Source organism: Girardinichthys multiradiatus, chromosome Y, assembly GCF_021462225.1.
Source record: "Girardinichthys multiradiatus isolate DD_20200921_A chromosome Y, DD_fGirMul_XY1, whole genome shotgun sequence".
NCBI lineage: Eukaryota > Metazoa > Chordata > Actinopteri > Cyprinodontiformes > Goodeidae > Girardinichthys > Girardinichthys multiradiatus.
In genome coordinates, this window is record NC_061818.1 from 33,507,171 (window position 1) to 33,519,357 (window position 12,187).

At 37.0% G+C, this 12,187-nt stretch overlaps 1 long non-coding RNA gene across 1 annotated transcript in view; it reads left to right on the top strand.

Moving 5' to 3' along the window:
* The window catches only part of LOC124864844, a 44,503-nt gene extending 37,567 nt beyond the window's left edge, over positions 1–6,936 (top strand). The window contains exons 2-3 of the long non-coding RNA XR_007037374.1: positions 5,848–5,903; positions 5,986–6,936. This is a non-coding gene — a long non-coding RNA (uncharacterized LOC124864844). The remainder of the gene's footprint in view (positions 1–5,847; positions 5,904–5,985) is intronic.
* The last annotated feature ends 5,251 nt before the right edge of the window (positions 6,937–12,187 follow it).

Below are 12,187 nucleotides of genomic sequence, written 5' to 3' on the forward strand. Positions count from 1 at the left end.
TAACTTCAGATTATGATGACGATGAGCTGGAGACTCGAGACTAAAGTATACTGAAGAACCATCTCAACAAATTTAATAAGTGTAATATTGTATCCATTGAAAGTAATAAATTATATATCACTTTTGTCACATAACTTTTCAGCACTTTAAGAAACTAAAGTGACTTTAGATACAATAAAAATATATATATATATTATTGAGTGTTTTTATATTGTAGAAAGATATTTGTTCCTTAGATGAAATATGCAGCTATTTATATTTGCTATTTGTAACTCGGTTATGGTAACCATAAAACGTTCTTACCTGCAGTGCTTGGATATTTATGAAAATAATTTTGTGTCCACAACACTGCCTGTTTCAGGAATAAAATTGGCCAAATAGAGCCAAAGGTTATATGATATAGCTTGTTTTTCTCATGTCCTCAACTTTACTCTAACCAATGTCCTTGTCTGTTTTCCACATCTGGAGGTTTATCCTAACTAAAATGTATTTATTCATGGTTCCCAGAAAAGCAGACATTAGACTAAATCGGACTGTGTTCCAGAAAAAGGGTTGATCTGCATATTGTACATCTGATATGCTAGTTCCCATGAGATCTTACAATACATTTCACTAAATTAGGTATCCATATGGCTTTTATCCTGTGAATATGTTTGGTGAAATAGGAATGTGCTTGCTGCTTGGTTCTGTGTATGTATTCTCTGGGGAAACCAATGACTGCAGAATCCACATTAAAGCTGTGAAAAAAAAAACCAATTATAATACAAGGATGTGGATGTTTGGGTTAACTTGTTAGAAGGTGAAAGCAACTGTTGGTGACAGGTTGGATGCTCTGTTTCCTCTCATGAAGGTCACTGATCTTAACCCATCTGATGACATTTGCATTAAAATGGTTTTTCATATCAATTAGGAAAAGGCGGACAGCACTACACCCATGCCAGCTGCAATCGATTTCTTTGTCCATATGTGTACAGACACTGCAAATAGATGTTTATACAGACATATTTGTACTAACTACTTATTAAAATATTAATTTTTTTTGTTTGCTTCCAGTGAAGCTCCTGTCTCTATAAATCTTCAAGCTGTGATCAAAAAAACAAAACAAAACAATCATAATAAAGATTCTTATTAGATGTGAATGTGCAATATAATCAAGATTCTCCAGCAATTGAGTAAAACCTGATTGGTTCATAAACATGATAAATTTTCAGTCTAAAAATGACCAAAATGTGTCTGAAGCATAAATATTTTTGCTTTTTTGGTTAGTACAATGAGACTTCTTTCATTTTCTGGATTCAAAATTCATTACATTTGTTTACAATCAACAGGGAAAATAAAATGACTGGACACTAGTGGCACCAGTGTGTTCAGCAGGACTTCTGTCACAATCTCATCTCATAGGCTTACTGCTTGCTTCTCCTGTTTTTCAAAGTTGTCAAAACTTTGCAGCTCTAATATTTCATGATCGCCACGCACTATAGAGCCTCTAGAGCTCTTTTGTCAACCAACGAGCTGTCAAGCAAAATGCCAAGAAAATATGCAATCACATATCTTGACTGACTCCCCTTTTGTTCTTTTCGGGCAAAAACCATATGAGGAGAGGTAAATACTTTTTTGAGATTCAGAGTTGACTGGACTTATCAGCAAGATGACTGATCCTAGTCTCCTCTGTTGTGGATTTACCCGTTTTTCCCTGCTCCATCTTCTGCCACCTGGGTACTGCTCAATTCAGCCATGAAGAACCACAGCAACCTCTGGATTATGTTACCATCATGGAAGCTCCTTAGTGAAAACCTGTGCTCCAATTGACGGTAAGATTCACTAATGCATCATTTAAATTTTGCTGCCAGTTGTCTGACTGACTGCACAGATTTGAAATAAAACTAGCTAACTCACAGCACACACTATTCCCTATTCCCTTCTGATGTCAGCGGTGGTTGCCTGGTGTGGAAAAGCAAAAATCTATTGATGTGAGCAAACTGTTTTTTATAATGAGTTTTTTTCTACTTTATGCCTCTGCTATAATTCATTTACAGAAAAATCAATACACACCAGCAGCTTTCCGCTTTTCATATTATTTCTATTTACTTGCACAAAACCAATGCACACAATCTTAATAGACATTGTCCATAATGAAACTGTTCCTCCCACAGTGATGTTGGCACAACATTCTTACTCATGGTTGTCACAGAAATGAGTGAGATCACGCCTGAACAAGAAGAGAAAAGCATGCAGGCTCTGTTCTGCTTTCTCCTCAGATATTTTAATGCCTTTAACTTGCTGTTTTTGTTAGAGTTGAGCATTTGTGACACAGGCCTGAAAATCCAAGATTAGTAGTCATATCAAATGTCAGGGCTGGGGAAATGGTTTCAGGAGCACAATGCGGTTCCTTAAGTTTGCATCAAACCGTCCTTTCGATCTCCTCAAATCGTCAGTCCCGTCTCTCTGTCAGAGTCTGCAATCAGCTTGTTAGTTGCTGGTCTGATTTTAATGCATGCTTGAGAAGGAAGCCTGGAGTAAAGCAGTAGGTTCAAAGCTTACATGACAGGCAAACCATTTCTTATGTGTCCCCTGATGGTGGGCACTTTTTAAACGGGTAATGGGAAGTGGATCAGACCTGCCCCCACAGAAGGATGAACAACCTGATTTTGCTGAAGCTGCTTCTGTCTATTCGTCTTTTGCGCTGAAGCATCCAGGCGGGATGCTGGAGACTCTGTGTGCAGTGAAGCAGAGAGGAACACTGCCTGTGTGTCGGTTTGACTGGAATTCGCTTCTTTTGACTGAGTTCATTGAATTGAGGCTATACCTGTGCAGTTTTGCAATACACCTATGAAATAGTTCATGGCAACTTTTTTTTACTTTTAGTGGGTTTAACTTTTTTCTTGTTTTGGTGTTAATTAAATGTTGGAGTGATTTGGCTTTGCAGATCTCACTCATAAGGGGAACAGTCCCAATGAGGTGGATGTTACTCAGGGGAATCCCATTCTGACAGCTTGTTGGTCTTGCAAGCTGAACCCTGAAACTTGCAGGATATGGTGAGAGATCCCTCAGACTCTAACATATAAACTGTGCAGGCATTTTCTAAAGATGGGGAGAATAAATGAATTCCCAAGTTTTCACTATACCTGATTTTAGCCATCTTTCATTCTAAAAGTCATCTTTTCTTCCTAAAAGTCATTGTTTTATCATCTTTAGGGTGGCCTTGATCACTAGTTTTCCAGAGCTTCTGAATCTGAATTTTTGTCCAGTTGCTTTTCCTGACCAGGACAGCATATTTTGCGTTGTTCTTTAAAAAAACGTGTAAGACATGTAAAAAAAAATATCCAAAGCAGATGAACAGTACTTGAAAGTAAAGTCTTTAAGAAACAAAAACCTGACACAGGATGTAAGAAATGCAACATTCTTCATAAACGTTTTCTAGCCAACACCTCTTTAGCTGATTTTCTGTTAAGTATTGTTTCAATATCTGCAAGATTCAGCTGTTGTGCAAGGCTGCAATGAAATTTTCTGTTAATAATGAGAGATTAATCTTTTATAATCACCTTAGTATGTATAATCAAGTGTCATTGCCCCCTCTGCATGTACATTGCAAGCTCAATAATGTGGGAAACCCAGAGCTTGGCGGTAGAGCACGCAACCCATGAACATAGGCCTCAGTCCTTGATGCAGCCGTCCCAAGAGTCCTGACCCTTGACACCATTCATTTGATTGAGCTGTGGTGAAGGGATGCATCTAAAAATTGCAGGACAGTAGCTCTCAAGGACTGGACTTGGGGGCACCCCGCCTACGGTCACTTGAAAAAATACATGTCTGAATTGAGATTGTATATAAGACAGAAATGATGGAAGAAAAAAGAAATTGCAAAGCAAAAATAGCATATTAAAGGTGCTTAAGGACAGACTATTTTAAAATGTCAAACAAAAGCACAAAACCATAGCAGAGGTGTTTTGTTAATGTTTCTTGCATATTCAACCAAAATGAAACCATCTTTAATAGTTGTGGGAATTAATATTAATCCTCCTTACCAGAAGTGCATTTCCCATTGTTAACAGCAATGCTTTTATAATTTTATAATGGAAAAACGGCTGGATAATAATGTGTAGATGTTTTTGGCAGGATTTTGCAGGACGAATCCTATTTGGAGCAATGTTTAAAAGTGCAATTATGTTTGAGTATTAGTAGTGGTAGTTAGGTGAGCTTCCATTTGGTGGAGTGAGTTTGCAAAGTTTTGTTTTTTACTTGCTGTTTTTGCTATTCGTTATTGTATATGCAGCATTTTTTTTCCCTTTTGCTTCTGTTTTCTGTGATGGCCGCATTTGTCTTTTGCGGCATTTTTCTGTTGCATTGGTTTTTTGTATTTGTGTGTTTTGGAATGTGCATCATTCACGAATTATGGAGTTTGCACTGTAACTTTACCTATGAGGCAGACAAACGGGAGAAGCCAAAATGAAGATAATAAGCCATTTGCTACAGCGTAGAGAGGAAAAAAAACCCATGGCGAAGCATTTTAAAAAAGGATGCTTTGATTTTCTAAGTGAATATAAAAAGCTCAGGCAATGCTCTTGTATTTACAAGTGTAAAATGGTAAATACTGTGGCAGTAATAGCCAAATCTAATTTATATTTGTTAAATTATAAAGATCAAAACAAAATCATGATGAAAGCATTCAGAAAAACACTTTTAACCTTAAATTTTTTACATGTTTAATGAAATAGTTTATAATTAATTTTCCTGAATGGAACCATAATGCATGGTATGTGTAAGGTATTTACATGATTTTAAACCAAACAAACCTTGTAAAACCTTAGTTTTTTAAAGCACACAAAAATTCAACCCTTCTACCAAATGTTATTGTATAAACTTTGTTGTAAGGGCAGATTTGATCAGGTGAAAGACTGATTCATAATGAAAAGGAATAGAAAAGCTCCCTGTGGCATCTTGTTCTATAGGTGACAAACTATCTAAAAGGAGTTTGATCGATTTTACAGCAGTCTAGCTTTTGGGTTGAATGTTATTCCGTTGGTTCTGTGCTGTTCCTGTGCCTTTTTAGCTATATAAACACACCGAGTCGACTATGTCTGCAATCTGCTCACTGTAGCCTAAAGCTCAGTTTCAAGTCAAAGTCTCAGATCTTTGCTCAATAATAAATGCTTTGATGATTGTGCATTTGGTTGTTCGCAGCACAAACACAGCTCTACTCAACCGAGCCTGTCGGTCTCTTTAAATAAGAATATTGTTTACGAGGGAGAGAAACTTTCAACACTGGGACTAATTAGACATGGGTGTGTGAATCCTGGTGGGCAGTTTCATTACTGGACTATAAATATTACAATGTGTTGAATTTATTTCAACAACTAGGTCTGATTTTTGCCACCTAGACTCCATAAGGAAAAGAAAAATTACTCTTTTTGTCCAGTTGTAAAGTAAATTTCTTTCTGTGGGACACTGCTGCTGATGTTTGACAGAATGTTAGCAAATAAGTAAAAACACTTCCTTGTTGAGGAACATCAAGCTGTCAGTACAAGTGAGAACTTGTCTGTGATTTAACTTTCCCTGCAATTGTTTGACATTCTTACAACAGGGAGAAATTTGAAATACAATTTAATATACAGGTGCTTCTCAACTCCTATCCCATGTTGTTCATTGCACACAGTGTGAATAGACTACATGACCTATAATATTCCCTCATCTGTCTTCAAACACATGAACCTGAGTGGCATCCCATTCATGATCCATAGTTTTGTATGATTTTGTTCCACACTTTGTAGCTACAACAGATTCAACTCTTTCCATAAGGTTTAGGAGTGTATTCATCTGATTTTTTTTTTTTTTTAACCATTCTTCCAGATGTAGCTGAACTGAAAGCAGAGAACTGAATTAATAATCCAACTTTTCCAGGAAAGGTTTGTCATTAAATGTTAAAGCTAATTTTTATTTTATTTTTTTTTGTCTTCATTTGAACCTCCTAAATTTTTCTTCCCACAGATCCTCAAAACGTCTGCAATAGATTTAGGTGCCCGGATTATTATTGATTTTGTGGAGTAACTGATTTTATTTTGATTTGACCCTTTTTTACTAATGTAAAACTTTGCGTTTTAATTTAAAGTAATTTCCAGCTGCCGTCATGTAGATGATTGTTTCTCCATGCATCATCTTCATCCGCTGAACTGCAACTGTTTTTATCTCATAATTTTTAAGTATAGCTATATATGGTATGGCTTCATAATTTTTGGATTTTGGTCTTTCTGCATGAGAATGGAGGCATTACAGATAGTTTTATCTGCAGTCTTAGAACAGCTGTCTGAGAGATATCACCATGCAACGTGTCTTAGCGACTCCTCTGAGGTTTACATAAGCTTTGCTCTGTTGCTGGACAGAGAAAAATAGACACAATGAAGTTTTCGTGGCACATGCTTGGCTGTCTCATGAGGGACCTAACACATTTAAGACCCCGTGGGATTCAACAAACAAAGCCTCCTCTCCAACACAGGCACATCCCTCAGCTGCTCGATAGGCAGTGTGTTTTGTTTTTATATTTTGTGTATTTTTGTGACGAATCCCTGTTGGGCCATTCCTCGGCCCCCCGAGGCTGGCTGTGCACCGCAGATTGCTTCCGGCTGCCTCTCTGGATACTGCAACGCTGCAGACTGTGAGGAGTGCCTGTTCCGCTCCTTTCCATCCTGCCTTCTCCTCTTTCTCTGCACTGAGGCTGCCCTGACCAGCTGGTGGAGCTGGGTAGCTGCAGGCTGCTTGGACCAGGATCAAGTAGTGCTGTCTGGCTTCCTGTGCTGCCTGTCTTGGTAGAGAAGAGCTTTACAGGGCTCCTGAGAGAAGGGTATTTTCAAAGGAAGCTTAAAATTAGAAACTTAAGAAGTATGTGCATTGTCTTAAGTTAGCATGTTACCTGTGCATTAAAAAAAAACTAAACTTTTGGACCTTCTTTGCTGCAATACCCTGAATGTAAAAACTGAAGCATATTTAGAGTAAGGAGTAAAGAAGATGCAGTAGTGCCTGGTTATAGAGAGGGAGAGAAATGGCATGAAATCTGAACTGACCTCACAGCTCTGTGTACAGGCTAAAATGTCCAGGCTCATCAGGAGCAGGTGCTTCAACAAAGAAGTGTTAGAAACTAATCAGAGTTACTGACCTTTTCCAGCGCCATCATGCTGTGTGTGGATAATCTCCGGGCAGACAGTCTGTGGGTCAGATAAGGGAACTGGGAGTCCAGATCCCTGCCTTTTGGTTGGGTCAGTTCACCCCATAATCTGTGTTGGGATTATGAATCTGATATTATTTAATATTTAATATTAATATTTTAATATTTTATCAAATAATATTTCAGTCTGTTAAGGGTTGTCCTGTGAATACCAGCCCAGTAAGGTGATGGTATTAGGACAGAATAGAAAGGTGTGAGACGAGCTCTGACATTATTGAACAGCAAAACTGCACAAACATGGAATGAATTCACACAATTTCTTAAAATACAAGAATTTATTAACAAAAATAAGTCAACTCAAAGTCAAACATATTTCAATCAACAAACTCTTTACTATGCTAAAACAATTCAACTAAACTACCAAGCAGAATTAAAGAATAGGGAAGACTAATGGGCTATGTACAATATAAACAAGTTGATTAAAGATGATTGAAAATCATGACCAAAAGAGTGATGCAACATTACCATGCAATGTTTATGTTTGAGAACCAAGGATTATCTTGAAGAATCTTGAAGTGACGTGAAGTTAGTCTTGGAACCAACTTAGACAATAATCAGCAAGCGTTTAGACAACCCTTCACAATGCAAGATCAGATAAAATATTATTTTAATAAAATAATGTTTTAAATAATGATCTGCAGAATAAAACAAACCTTCTGGATGACCATTTCTCAATGGTGTCTAATTAGCTACCTTTATTTATTAAAATATTTAAAGAAATATTGTTAAGGGAGTATTTTGGAAAAGAGACAAATCTTTCTGGAGAAATGGGGCTTAATGGTGTTTACTTAGTTATCAACTCTAGTAAATGATGTCTAGGGACTATTATTCACTAGCTTGAAAACTAACAACCTTTCTGTTAAATACTGTTTAGCAACAAGCACGTGTTCTTAGCTGTTAGCAGTTAAAGCTAACAAAAGAAGCCGATAGCTTAGCACCAGACTCAAACACATACCTTTAAAATACCAGGGTTAATAAAAGGGTTAAAAAGCCTAAGCGCGGACGGCGCATTATGATCAATGTTCTGTTTAAAATCACCCTTTAAATAAAGTTTGTCTTAACTTTAAAAACACACAAAGAACACAAAACTGAACACGTGTGCTGCAGATATTCTGCTAGCACCAAGATAGCTGAGTTCAACACAAACAAAACCATAATTCATAAAATGAAAAACGTTTAGATCATTTCAATCTAAATCACTTCTATATTATTCTGCCAAAACACTTAACCTCATGAACTGTGGTGAGGAACGTTGTCCACGGCAGCGAAGTTTGAAGAAAGCATCCACAGTGAACAATGGTCATCTACAGCTAACCTCCTTAGCTGCAGAGGGGTTTGAAGGTGCGGCCGCTCTGTCTGGCCCACCAAACTGCACGTTACCATGGTGATGCGGCCTCCGTTGTCCTTCCTTGGGGAACAGCTGCACTCAGTGTCGTGCTGGGAACTCTCTGGAAACAGTTAGCTTTTGCAGATCTCAGAGAGAACAGTCAAACAATGCTTGTACCTTGATTACCCCGTTTATGTATGTAAATCACTGGATACGCAGACAGTGATTTATTTCTACTTATCTAGTGCATATGATCGCATGGTCTTATGACACCCTTGGATCCAGTTGAAGAGTTTATGTCTGTTTGCCAGCAAAAAGACATTAGCTCGCTGTTCCTCTCCGGCCAGTCTCTCAGCGGAGTCCCGGGTGGTAGAGATCGGGTCATTGGAAAGGGGGTGCTTTTATACAGCCAGTGACATCATGGGAAGTCCGCTGATACCCCCAATTCCTAAGTTGTGCCGGAAGTAGGTTAATGCAATTTATTTTGAAAGTTCCAGAAAAGTCCGTACCGCATTTCCTGTTGTAACTCATGGCTGTGGGTCCCAACATCTGCTAGTGTTTAAACCCTTTTAATATTTGTTGTTGAATCAAAATATTATTCATTTGACTCATTGATGCAGGTATTTGGTGAAAAAAGCTGATAAATGCTATGATTTTATTTAATATTCATATAAATATATGTAAATAAATGCCATAGATAATACCACTATGCCAAGAGTACTTTTTATGCGACAGAAAAATGGTAAACAGAGTTTATAGCAGAAATTACTTTTTAGATGTTCCATCCAGAAAAGAGACACTACTGGGGAGAGAAGCACTTAGCCAGGTGTCCTTTCTATGAAACAGAAAAATGGTAAACAGAGTTTATGACAGTGAAAAAATGAGTACAGAGTTGCTGCCATTCTTTTTGTACCTCCATCCAAAAAAATGCAGTTAAAACAGAAGTTAAATGTTATCACTGTCACACATCATCCTTAGTCACAATAATAATGCATTCTTCAATATGCATTAATAAAAACTATTGGGTTACAAAACGCATTATATGAAACTTAACTGGGTGTGCTGGATAAAAAAAAAAAAAAAAAGCATTTTAATTGAGAATAAATGTAAAATCTTTGGTTCCATATATGGCTTGCTCTACATGAGACAAATGAGAATAGTTTCAGCAGCTGCTTTGCATGTGATGCTTTGGATAAAATCTAAAATCTATTAAAAGAATGGTAAAAACTAGGATTCAAGTGCTTTTCCCCAATCCTCTAAATTCAGTGTATATATCCGTCTGGCAGTGCAGAACCTTTTTATATTATTCCAACAACATTTAAGATTACATTATGTTACATGATAAAGTGCTGTAAAAGCACTGCTACCGTATACACGTATGGACAAAAATGATGGCACCTGTAACTTAATAATTTGTTGCACAACCTTTTGAGGCAATCGCTGCAGTCAATTTCTGTAGCAGTCAGTGCGACTTCTTCACCTGTCCACAGGTGTTTTGGCCTAATCCACGTGAGCAAACCGTCATGTTTCAGCTCCTGCCACATATGTTCAATAGGTTTTAGATCAGGGTTCATAAAAGGGTACTTCAGAATAGAATAGTGCAATGGCTCATCGCCATTCTTGGCTGTTTTTAGCTGTGTGTTTAGGGTCATTAACAAAGAAGACCCATGACTTGCGACTGGGACCAGGCTTTCTGACATTGTTACTTTTTAGTCTCAATCTGAGTATTTATTAAAGCAAAATGATTTTAAAATGAGTCAAACAAGTTGATTTTCTGGTGGTTACTGGGTACCTGAATCTTTAACATTGTTAATGTATATCATTCAGTTGTTTAGGCACACAGCAAATACATTTTAATATGTTAGCTTGAAACAGAGTTCTCTTGTCTTTAATCTCCAGACTTCATTTAGTTAATAAAAAAGAAAAACTGACTTATCCCACAGAATTCTTCAGAGATTGTTTCATTTCTGCTTGAGAAATTTTGTTTTTTCTCTGTCATTATTCATGATGAGTAACACATTCACATCACACATCGTACTTCTTCCTTTTTACTTTGGGCTATCGCCCACACTAGAAACTTTGGGGAAGCGAGGCGGACTAAAACACAACACACAAAAAGAATTTTTCCCTGTTGGTCCAGGTCAAATGAGCCAGAACATTAGCAGCTCTTGTGTTGCTGTGGTGCAGCTTACTATTATCGGGTTCACTGCCTCCTCAAATTTAATACAGCTTATAAAATATTAAGTCTGTGGAAGCCATTTTAAACTTTTAGACTTCTTCAGGTGGAGAAAGCAATATTAAAAACGTAATTATAGAAATTTAAATCATGTTGACAAAAATCCAATAATCTCCAAATTGATGTGTAGAAAATGTCTGTATTTTGTTTTATTTGATCTTGAACCATTTGTATTATACATTTTTCTTTTTGAGAACTTGAAGTCTGGGTCTTGCAATTTAGTCCTGATAAGGAAAGTCAACGGGATACTGATGGTGTGCCCAAAATGAATATGAATCAATGCTCTGCCCTAATAGGAATAACTCTTTAATCGTCAATGTGTTTTTGTATGGTATTTAACTGTCAATGGAACAGTGTTTTTGCGGTAAAAAATAATTTCGGGCCTTAAAGGATTTATATAAGCCGTTAGTTTTCCGGGGGGGGATTTAGAAAATTTTAATGATTCTAATGATATAAAACAAAACAAGATTGGGTGCACAAATTTAGATTTAATGTGAAAATTCTCTGATCATCTATGGTTTAAAATGCTCCAACACAGGGGTTAAACTGGGCTTTAAAATGCTATAACCATGATTGACAACTATTAATCAATTTTGCACAGTTTGTCAGAATCAAATGTTTAACATATTCTTTAGTATTTTCTATTCCAGCAGCTGCCTAAATATGGATATTCTGATCACTCTTTGCACCTAATTTTTTCATTCTGTGATTTGAATTGCATTCATTTCTATCATTTGCACCCCATTCACTCAGTTCTTATTCAAACATTTTATTTTTCTTTCTTCCTGCGATGATTTGCTGCAGCTTGCCTTCCTCAAGGGTCTCATTAAATTTTCACTGACATGTGGGACAAAGAAATACTTGTTCCTGAGCCTTGTTTTAGATGTCTCCCCAGTAGTCTGGACATGATAAACCTACAGAATATACTCCACATGCTTTGGCTAACGACTGTATGTTTAAACTTGTACAAAAAAGCTTGACTGTAGTGGATTCCTTTGAATAATTTTGGCAAATTAAGTCATTTCATGCTGGAGTAAGATTAACTGCATTTAACGGATAATTTCAGTGGATTATGTTTTGAATGCATACTTTTAAAACATAAGGTTTTAAAGGGGACATATCTCTCTTTTAAATCTTTCTTTTCACACCTAAATCATTCAGTTGTGGTCTACATAAAGTGGAACTACAGTGCTTTATTCTGAACTCCTTGTTATTGTAGCTCCACAGGCTCCTCATGTAACCCTGTTCTGAGGTGCATCTGAGAGCAACATGTTTTGGTGCCGTCTCTTTAAATGCTATTGAGGCACTTCACATCCCTGCCCCTCTTGGTCGCAGCATGTTATGCTCCATCCCTTTCAGCCATTTTTGTAGTTTGATAAGAGAGATAATTATCTAGCAGCGCAGAAAC